Below are 20,950 nucleotides of genomic sequence, written 5' to 3' on the forward strand. Positions count from 1 at the left end.
TATATATTTAAGTGCATAATACATTATATAGTTCATATAACTGACTTAACAACTGACTAGCTTGTCTGTGTGTATATATAACTATCTTATATTAATTCCAAAAGTATTAATTATATTAGTAAATATTGTATATTTATATAATTTGTAGATAATATTTGTACAATATATTGATCCAGTCAAGGTCATGAAAATATTAATATTCAAGCCAAATATTTGTCTTCTGGATCTCCAGAAAAGAAACTGTTTAGTTGAAATCTACCACATTCTGAATTTATAAGAATTTATCTTAGTCCTGGGCTTTGGAACAGTACTTGCTCATAGGAAGTGTTAGCTTGAAAACCCAGACATGCAAATTAATAAGAAAAAGAGAAGGGGTAAAGCTTAAAAATTGAAAAAAAATATGGGAGGAAATTGTGGCCAGGGTTCTCCTGCAAGGGATTGATCTAAAATAATCAACATTTTTATGACTAACAACACCTTTTAGCAACTAAATTGTATATCTAAATTTGAAAATATATTTGCTTATTCCATTACATTTAGTCCAAATCAACATTAGTCATTAATCAACAAACCATTTAACAATATGCAGTAACAGTATGCAAATCAATTGCAAGCAAAGTAGTCAGTAAATAACATCCATTTCTAGCAATTTGAAAGATAAGAGTGTCAAAGGAAAATGTGCAAAATCACAAGACTTTCAAGTAAGTTTAATCATTGCCCTGCATCCCAAAGGGGTTTTAGTGAAAATGAGTGACTCGTCCCTTGTCTGCTTCTGAAGGATCATAAAGGCTTCCTCATTAGAGTTACAGAGTGTTCTTCAAAGAGCACCAGAGCAGAAGTAGGAAGGTTTGAGTTAGGCCGGGCGCGGTGGCTCACGCCTGTAATCCCAGCACTTTGGGAGGCCGAGGCGGGCAGATCACAAGGTCAGGAGATCGAGACCACGGTGAAACCCCGTCTCTACTAAAAATACAAAAAATTAGCCGGGCGCGGTGGCGGGTGCCTGTAGTCCCAGCTACTCAGGAGGCTGAGGCAGGAGAATGGCGTGAACCCCGGAGGCGGAGCTTGCAGTGAGCCGAGATCACGCCACTGCACTCCAGCCTGGGCGACAGAGCGAGACTCCGTCTCAAAAAAAAAAAAAAAAAAAAAAAAGGAAGGTTTGAGTTAGACTCTTGTTTCACTGCAAAGTAATTTTGTGACTGGAAACAAGTCACTTAACCTCTGTGAGGCTAATGAATGGATGGGTCTTTTTGCCCATTTTGTACACATGGTAGGAAAGGAAGTTTTAGATACCCAATGAAAGACATTTCCTCTGTTTCATGTGAGGAAGTCTCAAAAGGAATCTGGACCATTATTGGCGGGTTCCTGTCTGCAATGACATGCCCCACCCTGTCCCTATTGCTATAAGTAGCTCGCCATGTAGGCATTCCAAGTAATTAAAACTGACACGGTATCTAGCCTGTGAAGTCAGTGGGCAAAACAAAATCACTTTGCAATACACTCCAGAGCAGCAGGCCATATTTTTTCCACTTGGGGACCCTAGTAACATAATACAAAAAGTCTCATTCTCAAAATTATATTATGACATAAAGCTTTAAATTTTGCAGTATGCACTATAATGCTAAATTGACAAAAAGTACTGAATGGTCATTTAATATTTTTAATTTTATACAACGAGGGGACAATTTTTAAACTTAGAAAGATATTCTCCACACACACTACTATAAGCCAGCATGATAATGTATTTGTTTAGGTCAGGAAAATGTTGGAACAAGAAACAGTATTAAAAATATTTGAATCCTAGTACAGTATGTCTGCTTTAGGTTATGTATGGTGAATAAATGGATTGAAAGAATGGATAAATACAGTTGGGGAGTTCAATATTTTTAAGGAAAACTTGTAAACTAAAGCAATACTTTTGCAATAGCAATAATCATTTATTATTGCTTTTTTATATTCACAAGGACAGAACTAAAACACGATTAATGTATTTTTTTAAAAATCTTAATATAAAAGAGGTTAAAGACCTAAGATATGGATCACTCTGTTGACAACGATGGCAAAGTTGTGCAGGCCCTTTATGACTGCTTGGCAGATGGAGATGATTACTGAGGTCATAAGGAACATATGCATTGATTGAGAATCTCTTAACAGAGAAGCCACATTCCTCAAGTGACTATGACCAGTGCCAGTCCCAGTTTCATGGAGTCTGGGCTCACAGCAGCTGGTAGTCACTGAAGGATGAAAATGTTTGGGAGTTACTTATCACCAGTGGTAGAGGTCCCTGGATTTGAAGCCCATTTTACAGGTTTTGCAGAGATATCAGGACCCAGTGAACAGATTCCATCCAAGAGAAGATAATGGCTATCTCTCAATTAAGTAAAGATGAAGAATTGTACAGAAATTTGAGATAATTAGGTTTCCATATTGCTTAACTGGTTTTCTAATTTCAACAGGTAGAATATTTGTGACATGTCTTTTTTTCTTGTTTACAATTTTGAATCAAGATTTATCTTACTGTCTTGAAAGGTTCTCATGACTTTAAAAGTTCCCCAATATTTGTTAACATTAGTGAAGAGAACAGGAGTTAATAACAAATGGAGAGAACAAAAAGTTATGGCATTAGAGAGACCTGTGGGTCTTATGCTTCCCCTCACCTTAAGAGAGTGGCATGCAAAAAATTGCTATGCAAGAAGCACCTGAGGAGCCTGTTACAATGCAGATTCCTGAGATTGCAGCTAAGTGGGCCTGGGGTGGGGCCCATGAATCTGTATTTTAGCAGGCACCTAGGTGACTCTGAGGCACTTTCATGAACTGTTCTTTGAGCTAGGCTGTTAACATCCTCACAAGGAGCCCTGTTTTGTGAGGAGGATCAGGTCTCCTACTCTACAGTAACAAGAAAACTAACACTTAGTGATCCCAACTCCCAAAAGATGAAAGGGAGCATATGCACACAACTATAGGCTTTACCTTTTAAAATGTATTGTTTGCTATAATTAAACACTACTGTGTTGAGTAGTTCATTTATTTTAATTATCTTATGTAGACTGGAAAATAAGTGTCACCGAATACCAGTGAAAAGCCAGAAAAATATCATTCTCAAGTTTTTCTTAAGTTTAAGATGCTAAATAATACAGCTTGAAATGTGATAAAACGGCTTGAGCGAACTCTTCAGGATAGTCATTAAAACAATACAGATAGTGCTTATTATGGGAAGTATGAGAGCGTAGAGCATACACATTCACCAAGTTTTAGAATGCTCAATTAATCATCACTGACCTGCGGAGTTTAAGAGGTTATAGCCCAGTGATAATGTGAGAGAAACCACAGGCTTTATTCTCCTGTGGGTGAGTTTATTTTGTGGCCATAGGCTACACAGACTAGAATCTCACAGCTATGTAAGGATGAGATGAGACTGTGTGGATGCATGAACATAAATCCTTCATAGGTACTATATAACCAACACAAGCACACACCTTATTCATTGTAAGTTAATCATCATTGCAATCAAAGAGTAATTACGGTGATTAATAACAAAAAAAATCATAGAAGTTATTCTGTGACCATATTATCTATAACATGCATCGTCAATTGTTTAGAAATAAGCTCCTTTAGTGATGGTGTTTTATTTTGAAGTGATTCTGATACATCAAAAAATAACAATACCCTATGGTTCTGAAACAGAAAATGTAATTTTCCAACACAAAGGAAAAATCCTGTTAACCAGTTGTGTGTGTGTGTGTGTGTGTGTGTGTGTGTAGCTTTACTGAGTTCACAACTGATAATAAAGAATTTACAACTGAAAATGAAGAGAGGAAACAGTAAAGACAAAGGAAGGAAGGAAGGAAGGAAGGAAGGAAGGAAGGAAGGAAGGAAGGAAGGAAGGAGAAAGAAAGAAAGAAAGAAAGAAAGAAAGAAAGAAAGAAAGAAAGAAAGAAAGAAAGAAAGAAAGAAAGAAAGAAAGAAAGAAAGAAAGAGAAAGAAAGAAAGAAAGAAAGAAAGAGAAAAAGAAAGAAAGAAAGAGAAAGAAAGGAGAAAGAAAGAAAGAAAAAAAGAAAAGAAAAGAAAAAAGAAAAAAGAAAAGAAAAGAAAGCCAGCTGGAAGGAAGAAAGGAAGTAAATGGAATAGTTGGAAGGAAATCTGTTGACTAGCTATTTAGCCTTTGCTAAAGGGGTCAAAAGGAATAAGAATGTTGTGGAATGTTTCTTACTTTAGTAGTGTTCAAAATCTTTTACTTAGAATCTTATTTCTTCATTCCGAATCTTGAGTGATGATTTTCAATATAAAATGCATTCCATTTGATATAGATACTCTTTATTTACAGATTTAAGACTACACTAAGTTGGGAAATATTTGTTTATGTACCCTGTCTTTGCACATAGGAAGATGCTTTATCTGTGATTTAATAGAAGAGATAGAAGGCAGAATGAAATTTGCCCTCTAACCCTAAACCTCTCCCCAACCCTTTCAAATTCTCTTTCATCCAACAAGTGGCACATATTCTCTTTAAAGAGTTCTTAAACCCTGTTCAAGACATTTCTGGATAAACAATAATTATACCTCTGGTGACTTTGGTGGGGCAGAAGGGAGAGTACACAGGGTAAGTCTGATTGACAACATAGTCACTATGGCACAAGGGACACACAGTGGCTGCATGCCTCATATTGCAAACAGGTAATAGAAAAAGAGACCAGAGGAACAGGTAATACAATGTACAATTTTTTTAAGTGTATAAATTTTCAAGGAGTATCTTAATCTTTTGCTGATAGAGAGTTCATCTTTCAATCTCAACATTTTCAGAAACAAAACTGCTTCTTCAAGTAAGAGTCAGGTTTCCCATTTACTTGCATCCAAAGCTTAGATCTGTGTGGACAAATGGAGTGGCTGCTGGCAGGAGGGACCTGAGACACACTGAAAGTGCTCCCTAAAACACTTTCTGACCAACACAGCAGGGTATCTATGGAAGCATGGATACTCCTTCGGATTATGAATTCTTTTCAGAAAACTTTTTTGAAGAGAGGTTCATTTAAAGTGGTTGCACATTGATACCGTGTCATGGATTAGGCGGCTGAAGTGGCCGGCTCCTCTGATAGAACATAGTTGGAAAGAATTCCGGGGACATAAAGGGGCAGCTGAGGGATGAAAGGACCTTGTAGGTCGCATCAGTGGAAGGCCCAAAGGAGAAAGAAGCCACTCGTGAAACAGCTATTACTGATTGTAAAAATTGCTGCTGGGTGAGTGGAGCATGCCAAAATGAAAGCAGAGCCTGCTGAACGTGAGTATAGGGAAGAGAGTGATGTAAAGACAAACTTTCACAACATCACAACTGCGCATATGCTACACAGATAAGAGCACCGATTTAAGAGGAGTTCACTGGGATCTAATAGGAAGCCACTAATTCAACATATTTATGCACAGTTCCCTTAAATTTAAGATTATATAATGAATAAACAATTTAGAAGATGTCTGAGGTAACTAAAAAATAAAATCTTGGAGACTTATTCTGGGCAAATGTGTGTGTCATTACTTTCATAAGTCTGATGAAATCCATTAAGAATACCCCCATAAAAGTGTATCTAAAGACAATATTATACAGAACACTGACAAGGATAATATAGTTAGCAGTACAACATGTAAGACTTCTTGGTATAATACATATTAACTGAATAAACATACAACCATAAATATGTTTATATTTACTTTACATATTAAATACTTTACATAAAATAACTGTTTGGAAGCATGAAACTGACAGAAAAGAAAACATCTTTTAAAATATCATTAGATAACTACAACATTGAGATGTTCTCCAGGAATATGGGATAGTTCTTGAAAGTGAAATGGTATACAATAGCTAACATTTGTTGAGAATTTGCTATATGCGAAGCACTAAGTGGCCACAGAAGTACAATTTCATGAGCTTCTCTCAGCAAAATCATTATCATGGGTAGTTCCTGCCACCTTCCCCATTTTACAAAAAGGACATTTAGAAAATTAAGGTTAAAACAGTTATTTAGTGTCTAAACGTGGACTCTGGTCCAGAGTTTCTGAGTTACCCTTCGCTGCCCATTTTATACTCTTTAAAAAGAACATTTCCCATGCTGTTTATACATGATCTATGACTACTAATTTAGTGAGAATGACTTTTTAAAGAATTACCAGACCTTTTACGAGTGTTACTTGTCAAAACTGTCTCCTTAAAGGCTATACAATCGTATCAAAAATACCTTTGAAATTCCTCTTTTATATCTTCAATTAGTGTCAATTTATGAGACAAATATCAAATCATCTAAAGCTTTGTAATCAAATCTTGGTTTTCATCCTGTTTACTACATTTGGCTTGGATTTACTTTTGGCAAAAAATTCATCCTTAATGATTAAGATTTGCCAACAATCAGGCCAGTTTTAAGACTGTGTAGCAAATCCCTGAGGAGATTTCTAAATAGACTTGAGCAAAGACAACATTACTGAAATAAATGAATAGTCTTCTAAAGTGTCTACCTTAAAGAGGATGACATGCATTTAGATATGTATTTCTGAAATATTTTCTGGTGGGATAAAAATATCTATTATATTATCCCTATAAGTGAACAAATGTTATGAATACAAGGAAGCAGTATAGCTTCATAGCTAAGAGTAGAATATTGGAAACAAACACATTGGTTTTATGTCGTTTGGCACTTACGAACTATGTGGCCCTGGGCAGGTCATGTCAGCACGCATAGCTTTAGTTTGTAAAATCTGTAAAATGGGGACAATAATAGTACATGTCTAAAAGGTTGTTCTTTGAATAAAAGGAAATAAAGTTTATAAAGCAATTAATACAGAGTCTGACAAATAGTATGTGGCCATTAAATGTTAGGTACTTCAGACATTCATTTCAACCCACATTCTAATAAGATAGTATTATTTTTGTATATATCCTCCAGATATCATTGTATTATGACGAAGAACATTACTGATTAAAAAGATTTAACTACAAATTTAGTATAAATAAATAAATAAGTAATAGTCCATAGGAAATCTGGCCTTTGGTTTGAGTCTTTGACTCAATCAGTACTTTGGTGAAACAAACTGGTTTTAATCATTGACTTAAATTTAAAAGTTTTATTGAGTTTTACTTTTAATTCTCACCGTATTACAAAATAATTCAGAAACTTCCTCCCAGTGAAAATTCTTTCTTCCTAAGAAATTAGAATATTGATATAATTATGTACCTCCTTGTTCCAGAATATCTATAAAATTATGTATTGAAAGCATATAGATCTATGCATGATCTTACCTTCTTGAAAACATAACATTTTCTATTATATTGCTTGGTTTAAAATTTAGGATTATAAATAAAATATTTTAGAAATAATTTTGTAAGCTCCAGAGAAGTAGAATATAGTCATTTGAAAAATTACCTAGAAATGGCCGGGTACAGTGGCTCAAGCCTGTAATCCCAGCACTTTGGGAGGCCGAGGCGGGCAGATTACCTCAGGTCAGGAGTTCAAGACCAACCTGGCCAACATGTCGAAACCCCATCTCTACGAGAGGCAGAGGTTGCAGAGAGCCAAGATCACGCCACTGCACTCAAGCCTGGGCAATAGAGCAAGACTCCATCTCAAAAAAAAAAAAAAAAAAAAGGAAAGAAAGAAAAAAAAGTAAAAGAAAAAATACCTAGAAAGATAGAGAGAATAATGCACATTTTGCCATGCAGTAGCCTTTATTCCTTCTTTTCTAAACTCCTTTGTCTTAACTTGGGGTCTTCATTTAATAACTAACGTTAGCATGAATATCAGATATAAAATTTTTACTGACATTCTCTAAGTTTGTTTTTTTTTTTCTGTAATACATACTTAATCATAAAATCAGTATGAATCATAAACATCTCAGGTGGGACTTTATTAGAACCAAAAATGCAAAATGATTATACTTCTATTTTTCAAGAAATGGTACAGTCCCCTAACAGAGCTGTAGTGTTGATCATATGTCTAACAGAACTACTTCTAGGTCCTCTTGAACAGAACTCTCCATTCGGCATTCTGTGGGCTACCCTTACCCAGCAGGCTTTTGCCCAACCAAATTGCCATAGATGGCCATCAGACATTTGGAATGACATCAGGAGACAATCTGAGCAGACTCTGCCCTAAAGAATTCAAGCTAGCAGGAGACTAAAGATATCAATGTCATCTTGGCTGACAACAGCATTCCAAAGGTCAACCAGGGTGAAAAGAGGATAGACTGAGTTTTCAGTGCCTTTTCAGCAACCAAGTGGCCAACAAGTATAATAAAGCATCCCTTAAGAAAAAAAAAAAAAAAATCCTAGAGGCATGATGTCAGTGAAAGGGAAATAAGGCAACCTGTACACTTAAGTCATGGTATTTTAAAACATAAGAAAGTTTTGCCTCTTCAAAGGTAAATCTCATCCTGAACCAATTCCCACCTCTCAGATGACCTACTTCTTTCTGCTGTGATAACCCCACTATGGGTGAATAAGGAACTTAATGGTATAGAAGTGGAAATTCTTTGCATTATATTAAGAATGGCTAATTTTTACTGCAGTTTATCACTTTTCCAGCCCTGTGCTTTATGCTGAATAGCTCATTTAATCTTTATAACAAAGTTTGAGGGTAGCACATTTTGTTCCACATTTTACAAATGAGGAAACTGAGGCACCGGGAGATTTAAACCACATGCATAATCATACAGTTACCATGTGATACAGCCAATTGGCTTTTGGCCACACAGTCTCTTCCAAGTCAGATCAGCCTTCTCAGTCGTCAGCCATGGAGAAGTTGAGGCCTTCTACCATGTCTACAGGCACTTGAAGAAGTGAAACATTTTCTCGTAGGATACTGGATTTTAGGGAGAATGGGAAGAATGCTGAACCACATGCAAATGGCAGATTAAGAAGAGAAATAAAGACAATAATTCAAATATAAATGTAAACCTACACTTTTAAAAGAATTTGTTATTAATTTAAAATTATTTAATATTCATAAGTACTCTTATTTGGACACTTTGGGGATCCTTCACTAAGGGTCAAATTAAAGGGTAGCTACTATAAAAGAGCAGAATTAATACCAACAGTTCACTCCTAATTAACAATAAGGTATATAGAATACAAACATGGCATTAAAAACAAAACAAAACAAAACAAACCCAAAAAACAGAACAAAACAAAAACAATAAAACTAACAAGAAAGCTTATGCTTTGTCTAAATCTTTATGATGTATTCTGTTGCCTTATATGTTTCAGATAGTGTAATTTGTACTAATGTTTTGTTTGGGCCGGGCGCAGTGGCTCATGCCTGTAATCCCAGTACTCTGGGAGGCCGAGGCAGGCAGATCACGAGGTCAGGAGATCGAGACCATCCTAGCTAACACCGTGAAACCCCGTCTCTACTAAAACTACAAAAAAAAAAAAAAAGAAAAATTTAGCTGGGTGTGGTGGCAGACGCCTGTAGTCCCAGCTACTCGGGGGGCTGAGGCAGGAGAATGGCGTGAACCCAGGAGGTGGACCTTTCAGTAAGCAGAGATCGTGCCACTGCACTCCAGCCTTGGTGACAGAGCGGGACTCCATCTCCAAGAAAAAAGAAAAAGTTTTGTTTCTTATTAACATTCCTGAGCCAATTCCATCCCAGTTATATCATAATCAGTATACCTGATATCTTTATCAAATTTGAGAAAGATTATGCTTTGCTAACAATTTTCACGTTAGGTAACGCTTTTCCTCCCTGACCTTAAGAAAGCTTTTTAGCTCTTTAAGAGGATAATCCCATTCCCTCAGAATTTTTAAAGTAGAATTACCACAGTGTTATCCCAATTAGCCTCTTAGAAAAGGCATTATATAAATCTATGACACTACCAATAATACATTTTTAGTTTGGGAGATAGTATTATTCCCCATGCTCCTCCTTACTCTTTGTTAAATGGAATTTCTTCCTGGAGGAATACTTAGCAGTATTTTTTCTTGTAAAAGGGTACTCTTGCCTAAAATTTTCAGTCAAGCTGCCTTTCTATAAGATGAATTCGCCTAGAAAGATGTCCTGGTCTGTTACAAAGTATACTGGACCCTGTTAGGGGACCTTATCTTTTTTCCAAATTTATGACATAACTTTGGGGGCATCTCTTAACTTCTCTGGGCCTGATTTCTCTTGCCTATAAAATAAATTAGGTGTTTGGCTGAAGTGTTCCCCAAGGTCTCTTTTAGCAGGAAGATACTGAAATTCTGACTTTAAAGCTTCTCACACTAGTGCCAGGTAAAAGAAACTCCAAGTGTGTCCTAAAATGTGGCTGGTATCAGTCATAATCTAATTTCTTTCTTTCTTTCTTTCTTTCTTTCTTTCTTTCTTTCTTTCTTTCTTTCTTTTTCTTTCTTTCTTTCTTTTCTTTCTTTCTTTCTTTCTTTCTTTCTTTCTTTTCTTTTCTTTCTTTCTTTCTTTCTTTCTTTCTTTCTTTCTTTCTTTCTTTCTCTCTCTTTCTCTCTCTCTCTCTCTCCCTCTCTCTCTCTCTTTCTCCTTCCTTCCTATTCTTTTTTTTTAACCAGCATTCATTTTGAACTCTATAGCAGCATTCTCCAGTAGAACTTTATGAAGTGATGGAGATGTTTGACACGTTGCTGTCCAATAAGGGAGCCACATGTGGCTACTGAGCACTTGAAATATGGCTAGTGGAACTGAGGGAGTGAATTTCTTATTTTTATCTTATCTTAATTAATTTAAATAGCTACCATCTTGGTAGCCGCTAAATGTTTCAAGAACATGGTAACAAAGGTTTTTACACCTTTGGTGTAATTGAGTATTCCACAATGCCTTTGGAACATCGATCTTTCCACCATGCTTGGTGCCCTTGGAACAGCTCCCCAGACAGATCAAAGAACAGCACAGATATCTGCATTTAGTGACAGCATTTTTGCAAGACATCCCAGCACCGTTCCCCTGTGTTAACAAATAAAGGGGGTACAAGGAGAAAGGAAGTTTTCTGTTTTGTCTTTAAAGTGTGTGTTTTATCCTGAATACCCTAACTTCTTGCTCTACTTTGTGGCTTTTTCCTAGCCAAAACTCACACACGAGTTTTATAGAGCTAGGAGTTGGCTTTTGTTTTTTTGAAAAATAATTCCTTAGATGCTGAGAGCTCAGACTATAAAGTCCAAGTTGGGACCCGTGTTCTTTCCTATTGGTCTGTCAGGTGAAAAACTCCGACTGGCCAGAGCCGGACAGGGGCGGCGGCTAGACCTGCAGAGCCCCTCTTGCTCTCCCAGGCTTGCAAAATGGTTGGAGCGCTTCGGGCAGCCTGCGTCACCAGACGTGGACCGTGTGCCAGCGCTTTGTGCACTGTTAATGGCTGGGTTCATTTTACTTGGCCCCTTGTATTTTCGTGGGTCGCTCAGAGCCCATCCCCAGCTCTTTGGGATCTCATTTCTCCAGCCCAGGATCCCAAAACCAGACCAGCAGGACAACTACCCCGGCACTGCCACCGCCCGTTTCCACAGTCCACCCACAGCCGCTGCGCCCTCCTCCATTCCCCAGAGCCCACCACGCACCCTCTTTACCAACAAACCACCGGACGGTTTTCCCCCAGCCGTGACTTCCCCAACCCCCAACTAAAGTCAAGTCGGCACACCCCCTTTCTTCCCCGTGCCAAACCAGCGTGGCCGCCCACTCATCGCACCCAGGTCCAGCAGGTCCCCAGGAGAGCCAGAGTCTGCCTCCTGCTCGCCCGTGGCGCACGCACGTGGCGCACTCACCCCCTACTAGCAGCCTCCGAGCTCTAGAAACACTCCAAGGAAGGAACCCCCGCCCCTTCAGCTCCGTCGGCCCGGGAGAAAAGTGGGTGGGGGGAAGCAGAGACCGGCAGAGAAAAGAGTATATAGGTGATGAGAGCAGTGTTGGAGGGGAGGATCGGCAATAATTGGATGGCGTTGCGGCTGTTGCGCCTCTGCTGAACGCCCAGCCAGCGCGGATTCACTTTTCACACAAATCAACCGGAGGGATTGTTGCTGCCTGCAATCAATAACTCAGCGGAGTTGCTGAAACCAGAGGCGTCCCTCGTCTGGGTCTTTGAGGGCTGCCCGGATTGAGTCCCAGCGCTCTGCTTTCCAAACAAAGAAGTGGGCACCAAAACGCAGGACGAGATTTTTAACCCCCACTTCTACCCCGACCCCGGGTAAACATTTTTTAAAATGAAAAAGCACACACATAGTAAGGTATCTAGAAGAAACAGTTAAAAGGGGAAGTGTGAAAATCCATTCCTTGAATTGAAGGTTTCTGTGATATTTCAAGAAATGGGATAGAATCAGTGTTCCGATGAACAACATTGAACAATTTTGTAAGTAAAGGTAAAGTCGCATTAAATTTAGTCATGCATGTGGGTATTTTTTAATCAGCCACACACTTGCAAGCAAATTACTGATCAAGCCTTATTTGGACATACTGATTACAGGAAAAGGAAGAAATGTATCATAATTTGTAGTGTCGTTTTTAAAAATCCTTACCATACCTTCATGTTATTTCATGAAGATTGCATTTCTGTAAGGTGAATAGGCCCTGGGAGATGTGTATGATGATTCTCACTTTAGACTGTAAAATGAAGCACAACTGGAAGAAAGAGAATTCACCAAATCACTTGGTAGTGACTACAAGACCAAGTCTGGACTCACTCACTGTGGGCCTGAGCCTAAAAAACTAAACTCAACTAACACCCATAAAATAAAACTGGCCAAAATTCTTCATTTCTCTTTGACTCTGAAGCAACTTAAAAATAAACCTCAGAGATGTCAACCCAAATATAGAGGCTTTATAAATGATTCTTCACTATGCAAAGTCCTCTTGCTATTACAAATGGGAAAATAGATATTGACCATCCTGGTCTGAAGTGTCTCAAGGCTGGTTTTCTTTCTGGGACTAGCCTCAGTCTGAAGCCAAGGAAACGTTCATTTGTGTGCACAAAGTCATGGAAAGCTAGGCTAAAACAGAAATCAGAACACAGGAGCATTTGTCTGTGCTCAGTACAGTTAAACACTGATTGGAAGAATAAGGTATTATTGGTAATAGAATTTATAAACCATACTAAATACACATCACTAATTCCAAAGTATTTTAAATTGGCCTTTAGGCAATGCATAAAATAAGCCCTCTCAGCAACCTCAACTGCATTGCAAACATTTCCCAATTTGACAAATTGTGTTAGCTTCGGATATAATGGATTTGACATTCTTCTGTAATTCTCTATCAGATATAAAACTGAAGGTACAGAAATACAGGTAAATATAGACTCCTTAGATATGTGTAAACCCTGTCTTGAAATAACAAATCCTTTGTATATTGCAAATGCTCAGTCACAGACAGTCCACATGCTGTATATGCTGCTTGGGTTAATGCTGCACCTAGTGAATTTTTGAAATTTAGATATTGGGCACTCTTTATATTGAAGATTGTTATCACAATAAATGACAATTTCAATAATCTTATATTCAAAACACTTTGGTTTAAAATCGAAGTATTGTTACTTCAGGTTAGAAGTTTTAGAAATAAATCTATTTGAAAGTACTTTCATATCAGCATTAACAAAATACTATATACTTTTTTGCACTTCCACATTTGAAGGTGCCAAAGAAGAGTTGCAAACTGTGAAGTAACTTCTATGAAGAGATGAAGTAAAGAACGGAAGGCAAATGACTGTGGCAGTAAAGAAGTGTATGTGGTGAGTGCTCACATTTGTTTTTATCATTTACCACAGAGTTACCATAAAGGTAGAACTGCCAAACTCCTTGGCCTTAGGTATTTACAGAATAGACGTGTGTAACAATAATAAAGAGTTAAATGACCACAATACACTTTATATTATAAGCAATGACATACCATTTTGCTTAAAGATCATGTCACCTTTCAGGGCCTACTTTTGCAAGTACTGTATCTTAAACAATTAATCTATTTCATGGGAAGTCCTGTGTATCATCAATACTATAATTAGACAAAGATTAAAATATGTAATGCTATTGGAATTTGTGTCTCACTGCCTTTTAGATCTTTCTAAACTACGATGTTCACTTACCATGTTTGTGTTAAAAGTATTCTGACTGAGGAACAAATACTATACAGTTGAATAATCTTAAGGGGTAGATTAATCTATAGCCTTTCTTCATCTCAGGGTGGGTTGCTGTGGCAACCGCCCCAGTTCACTTTAAAATAATTTTTAAAGCTCACTTCAAGAGCTACACCCAGCGTGGGCCAGGCTTAAAAGCAGGCAGACCCAGTGCACAGGGCTTTAGTGGACCGCTGCTTTAATGTAGGGAAGTAGTGAAGAGAGGAGGATGGAGTAAGATGGTATGCAGCTCTGAACAGAAATTGCAATATTAGCTTTCCCTGTAGTTAAAATCCCGAGGAGCATGCTCTCTGTAACTTCTATGACACTTTAATTAAATATATTGCTAAATATAATTATTTTGAGGGAAAAACAAGTGACTCTATATTTACATTCACAATAAAGCATTTACTATTTAAAGTAGCAAATGTTTGGTGATTAGAAAAAAAAAAAAAAGCTGGTACATCAATCCCAGACATAATTTTCTGTTAAAGGAATTGTCACCTATTATTTAACTGGATAGACCCTACCTTCCAATTGGTTTAAAGGGTAGAAATATTTTCTGTTTTCCAATCATAGAACTGGAATAGGTTACAGAACTCATTTAACACATAAGCGAACTGAAGCCTAGAAAGGACAAATCTCTTAGTAAGGCACAAATTTTGAACTAGATAGAGAATCCAGGTCTCCTGACACCTAGTACAAGCTCCTCCCTACATGAGAAAATAGTCTGATCCTGACCAAGTATCATTAGATGGCAAGGATCAGGTTGATTTTAGTTAAAGAAAAAACAAAAACAAAAACAGAAACCAAAAGTCCAGAAGTATTTAAAGAATACAAAGCACATTCTGGATTAACTACTTTGTGGATTACTCATGAATAATTTTAAATCTCAGGCGATTTTCTATTGTATATGTCTTCATATCTCTTCTCTTCTGCTTCAACTCTAAAGGCTCATGGGAAGAAAACTAATGGTAATATTAACTTAGGTCACACATAATTAAGAAGCTAAATCTGCTGAGGGGAAAATCCTATATTTTAAAAGGCCAACTGTGATACATTCCAGATCCAAATTATTTTCAAATTATCCAGTGTGGGGTTATACTTACTTTTGAATGCTTGCAGTATCATTGATAATTATGGGTTTGTTATAATGTTTATTATTAAATAATTAAAATATGAAAAGGTAAAATAAAATAATTTCTTTTTGAAAGAAAATCTAAAACTGAAGTGTACTGTGGTAAACAGAAATACTCTCTATAATTCATCAAAAACAGCAGGGCTGAAATTCATGTTTTGGCTATGTGTTTGCTCATGTCAAATAGACTGTTGTAATTCACTGCATTAATTTTAGGCATTATGGCAATAAACTTAGATGGTCCTTCAAATGCTTTGCTTTTTCAGGACCTTTGTGAATCTTGAAGAAAATTAATTTTATTTTTACCACCATATATAGACATATCTTAGTATTCAAAATATCTTTGCCCTTTAAATTTTTGGATTTTCAGAGAAGTTGTACTTTGAATGGAAACCTGATATAGATGCTCTCTGCCATATTATTAAAATGAATTCATGGTAATGGAAAACTCACCATTTGAAAAACCGGCAAACAAAATACATTGTAGATACTAATCTGCAAGAAATACTACTATTTCAGATGGGTTTTGCTTTGTGACAGTTTGTGATGCATTCCTATAATAAAAGGGAGGGAATGGTCTTAGTTGTGCTGATAGTCACAATGAGGAGCTGGAAGCTTGAAGATTGTTCAGATCTAGTTGTACTTGCCTATAAAATAAATCTTCCCCTTTTAAGTGAAGCCTTGGGACTGTTGCCTAAATGTTGAGCCCACTCTTCTGAGAGAAGCTACTCACATCAAATACCTCCTACATTGAAGCAGGAGGCTTTTTGAACCATACTGTCCTCTTACATTAAAACACTCGTCTGGAGGCATATTGCTGAACTTAACAGGAAATACAACTAGTCATTGGGTTAAACTTAGTGCTAAAATGAATTTTCTAAAGTGAGGAAATATCTTCAGTTAGCTAGATATTTCAATATACTCCTATTGTCTACTCTCATACATTCTATGTTCTATGAATTTTCCCTTCTTGCTTTCACAATATTTTTTTAAAAATTAATTTGGTTTAAACATTTTATGTCATCTGTAATTCTACTGGCATGCAATCTTGTCTTTTAATGATTCTATACTAGTTGATGTATTTTATCTTTGGCTTTATTGGGCATGGTATATATTAATAGTTGGTTAGGGCGGGAGGTGCCCAATCTCTAGTAGCCTTTCCTAAATATTAAAGCCTATATATATATATATGTAAGAAAAAGTGTTTATCATGCTTTAACCTTAACATAAGTATCTTCCCTTATCAGTCTCTATTTCTGCTTCCTGTGCAGCTGAAACTCTTCAGGATAAGTGAAGTCATCAGCTATCGGCTAGGGTAGCCTAATGCATTTGGGAAGTTGGTTTGGTTTACATGTTAATGACCTGGATGAAGTCCAGTAAGGTGTGGAAAAGACAGAGTGGGGGGAGGGGGGGAACTCCGAGGAAGCTGCTGCCTCGGTAAATATTTCCAAACTGATTAGAAAGTTCATGGCTCCGTGATGGAGTCGAGATCTCAAATACTGGTAATTATTTTATTATTTCGTACATTACTAACATTAGAGAAACCTTTCGGCTCGCTTTCTAGCGCTCCAACCTCTTAGGGTGAAAACCGCGACTTCTGGGCGTGCAGGAAAAGCACGCTGGAATCGAGTGCTGCAGACATCCTGGACCGTGGCTTTTACGCGTGAGTAACGGAGGAGCGCACCGACCGGTGGAAGAGAGAAGTGGCTAACGCGTGTCCAAAAGGGGGAAAAGTCACAAGAGCAACTATTAGGGTCGCGCTCCTATTGGTCAGAGGAAAGATTCCGACTTTAGAAGGACTTTCCTGCTGGCTGGCTCGCAGCGTCCCCGGAGAGCGAGCGCGCCGCAGCGGGAGACTAGGTTCTCTCCTAGCGTCCTCCGCGGAGGCGCCGGGAGAGGAGCAGGGAGCCGCAGCTCGCCGTGTTGTCTTCATTTCGTGCAATAAAGAATTGTCATTAGGTTTGCGTATGGCATGTGCTATTACCCCACCGTAAAACTAAAATTAGCAAAATGTCAGGAATGGAAAGATTGATTCACCAAGATGCAATTATCATTTAAAAGTGCTTGATTGAGGTACTGATGTTCAGTGATTTATTCTGCATACCATATACATAATTAAAGTAGTGTAGTGGAGTAATTTATCAATCTAGTTGAGACTGGAGGGGTGAGGAGGGAGCTGCTGTATGTTTGTTTTATTAAAACGCTCCGAGGTCTAGTCCCGCCCCCCTTTTGCAAGAGTGAAACTGATGATTTCTCCAGCTCGCGAGGAGAGTCAACGGTTTGGGATTGTGGGGGAGAGAGAGACGGAGAGAAAAAGGCAGCGCGAAGCAAAGGCAAGGACAAAATTAAATAAAGGGGGGAAAAAAGAGGCAAAAGACACTTCATCGGACGTGCTGCTTAGAACCCCAACCCTTCGTGCTCAGTCTTCCCTGCCACCCCCGTCTCCCCTCCCAGTATCCTTCCATCCCCCCGCCCCCACCACCCCCAGTCTTTTTTACGCGATGTTTCAAACGCTGTGAGCTGTTCTCCTTTTCCCATTCGTCTTCTGTCACTTCCTTCCTGGACGCAGTTTTCTGGACGAGTCTGGTTACTTTTAATCCGACCGGCCGCTGAGAGCCACTTTCTCCTCCTCCTCCTCCTCCTCCTCCTCTTCCTCCTCGTTCTTCCTCCTCCTCCTCCTCTTCGGAGCGGCCTCGGCGCGCGCGAATGCGCGGCCCCGCGCCCCCCCCCTCGCGCGCGCTCCCCTCGCGCGCGCACACACGCACACATCGTCTCCAGCTCTCTGCTCGCTCTGCTCGCAGTCACAGACACTTGAGCACACGCGTACACCCAGACATCTTCGGGCTGCTATTGGATTGACTTTGAAGGTTCTGTGTGGGTCGCCGTGGCTGCATGTTTGAATCAGGTGGAGAAGCACTTCAACGCTGGACGAAGTAAAGATTATTGTTGTTATTTTTTTTTTTTTCTCTCTCTCTCTCTCTCTCTTAAGAAAGGAAAATATCTCAAGGACTAATCTGATCGGGTCTTCCTTCATGTAAGTACCCCTGACATTTCTCAAGGAAATAGAAAACCCGGGTATTGTCTCTAAAATCTGCATCAATATATTCCACGGCACTGTGTCTATCTATCCCTGTGCCTTTTTTGAAGGCTGAAGTTGAGGTTCGTTGTGCATTCTTTTCGTTAGATTCCATGATTTCCTTGTTTGTTGCTAAAAGTAACTTTTTAGATAGTCGTATCCGTTTGCCATCAGCTATTGAAATCACTCCTGACTCGTTCCTGTCACACCAGTGTATTTAAAGTTTCATGAAGTTAGTTCACGTCATTAGCATGTTTGATATGGTGGAGCGTGTGGAGCCTGGTGGATTTTAATGTTTCACAGCATGTTCTGTGACCTTGAAGTAGATGCCTTAAGATTTAGCAGTTAGTTCACTGTGGAAAGATGCTCCCATGAGTCCCCCAAAGACACTGATTTGCCCTGGGTTATGCTTCTGAGCCACTAATTCTTGGGATTAGTTTGAGCTAAAGCATGGCTGTCTGTCAGAGTATACCTTTGTGCATTTCCTTCCCTCACCAAAGTGCTGGCTTGACAGAAGGATTCTTAATTGTTGTGGACAAAAGGTAATATCCCTGCCATGATAGTCTACACATTTCACAATTCACGTTCGATTTCAGCATATAGTTTGCTGTTCAGGTCAAGTCAAATATATAGCCGTTTAAAAGCAAGCAAGATTAAGTCACTTAAATTGCCTTCTCTTTAGACTTGGAATGAAAGTTACCAAACTCAATGATAAAGTTTGGCACAAAGGAAGTAAATATAGATGTGACACGTTGTTTATTGTATTATTAAATGTTATAGAAGTATTTACATTTAATGCTAATGTTATCTTCCTTCCCTGAACATGGCTATTGATTTTTAAAGGAAATTTTATATCTGAATCACTTCTGACTATTCTAAGTCCAGTAGTTATCATTCTTTGGGGAAAGCCTTTTTTTGTCACATTTTAGGAATGCGTGTCTTTTGTATAAAATACTTTATATGTAAATGCTGATAGTATAATAAGTAGAATTGGGCTCTCTGCCAGTTCCTTAACCGGTCCTCAGTGGAGAATTGCTTTGACACAAAGTGCGTTTTACTATTGTGAATCTGAAACTAACTCTAATAGTAACTGTCTTATGAAATGCTTGGGGACTGCATATAATTTCTAAGTGCTATAAAGGAAACTCCAGCCACCTCATTATACCAGTCCAAAAAAAAAAAAAAAGTGACCAGCCTACTTTCACTGGCACCTTGCAATGGAATTGTGGTTGCAGAGTAAAGATGTTTATGTGGAGTATAATAACTCCAGTCCCTAGAGACTTGGTAGGACATGGAAATGTGACCACCTGTGAACCCCATTTAACCTCGTATTGCATACCAATTTTAGCTTTAAATAGATCAACAATCTCTAATTTGAAACTAAAACATCTTATTTAATTTAAAAAAATAATGTCAGTTTTGGCTAGTCTTTAAAAACATTCAATATGTACCAATATGGTATAAGCAGTATTTTTGTTTCTTGATCAGTTTTAATTAAAGATAATGCTGTTAAAAGCCATATTATTGTCTTCCAGTGTATGCATGAAATTATTTAAGTTAAAAGAAGTAGTTCTAAAGCAAGACTCAGAACTTGATAGGTAAAATGAGATGTCCCTATCTAACATCCAATTTCAAGAGGAAAGAAATATTTTAAATATCTCATTCAATCTATAGAAAAGTACATTTAGCTGTGTATTCGGCTACTAACTCAATTCTAAAAGTTTTCATTAAAACAGTCTTTAAACATAACATTTGCTTAAAATTTGATTCTCCCGTCAAACAGGCAGTAGGTGGCTGTTATCTGTACTTCAAGTTTTACTAAATTTTATAAAAATCTACTATTTTTATTAATATAATTCACACAACATTGGAATGTTTGACTTTTTTTCAGGCTTAGGAAAGGCAGCATTTTACTTCACTCATTAATTATACCATTTACATCCTGATTGCTGTGCATGTGGAATATATTGAAAGATAATATTAAAGTGTCAGTTTTATTAAATGTTAATTTGTTTTTTATTTCAATAACGAATGAGCAATTTATAATAAAAACAGTTTTCCACCTTTTCTGAGCTATTCGTATTTTAAAAGTGTGCAATCACCGATATTAACTTTTCAAGATAGAAGCACTTTAATACTAGATAACTCCATGAAACTTAGATAACAAGAGGCAACTTGCATCTTTTCTTCTTTGTAAACATGTTCATTTTGCAAAATTTGGGGGAAATAATACCTGAAATTTTTTCCTTGACCCTAACTTAACGGAATCAATAAATTGCATAACACTGCAAATGTATCTTTCTAATAAATAATTTATTGTATTTAAACTTCTTTTATAAAGAACAGCACTGAATAACTCCTTAGCATATCTTAACATTATCTTTTAAAACTTTCTTCTGTTCATTGAAGTATATTTTGTGGTTTTATTTCTCAACTCTAAAGTGTGGTATAATTTGAGTCTATGAAATCTCAGAAAGTGACAAAAATGGGGAAATAGCTGTGCAGCAATACTTGTGCTACATAACAACAAAGACATAATTATTAAACAGAGAATTCTGGCTTTGGGGACATGATTCGAAGCAACGTAGAAGAATTTAATATGCAATTCATGGTCACAAGATGGACTGTAAAGAGATTATTAATAAAGTTACACTTCTTTTTCAAAAGCT

General features: G+C 37.6%; 1 protein-coding gene and 1 long non-coding RNA gene across 35 annotated transcripts in view; one reads left to right on the forward strand and one right to left on the reverse strand.

Moving 5' to 3' along the window:
- Positions 1-11,814, reverse strand: part of LOC126957495 (uncharacterized) — a 75,707-nt gene extending 63,893 nt beyond the window's left edge. For all 5 annotated transcript variants that reach the window (XR_007726792.1, XR_007726791.1, XR_007726789.1 and 2 more), the window contains exon 1: positions 11,732-11,814. This is a non-coding gene — a long non-coding RNA (uncharacterized LOC126957495). The remainder of the gene's footprint in view (positions 1-11,731) is intronic.
- Positions 1-20,950, forward strand: part of MEF2C (myocyte enhancer factor 2C) — a 182,564-nt gene that overhangs the window by 3,744 nt on the left and 157,870 nt on the right. For 3 of the 30 annotated variants that reach the window (XM_050795452.1, XM_050795454.1, XM_050795486.1), the window contains exons 1-2: positions 11,819-12,150; positions 13,590-13,686. The gene's annotated coding sequence lies outside the window, so the exon portion shown is untranslated. Of the gene's footprint in view, positions 1-11,818; positions 12,151-12,222; positions 12,323-13,575; positions 13,687-16,401; positions 16,708-16,755; positions 16,869-17,200; positions 17,279-17,971; positions 18,240-18,265; positions 18,824-20,950 lie in introns of those variants that run through there. The other 27 variants (XM_050795483.1, XM_050795460.1, XM_050795457.1 and 24 more) reach the window with 20 other exon arrangements.

The sequence above is a fragment of the Macaca thibetana genome, chromosome 6 (genome assembly GCF_024542745.1).
Source record: "Macaca thibetana thibetana isolate TM-01 chromosome 6, ASM2454274v1, whole genome shotgun sequence".
Lineage (NCBI taxonomy): Eukaryota > Metazoa > Chordata > Mammalia > Primates > Cercopithecidae > Macaca > Macaca thibetana.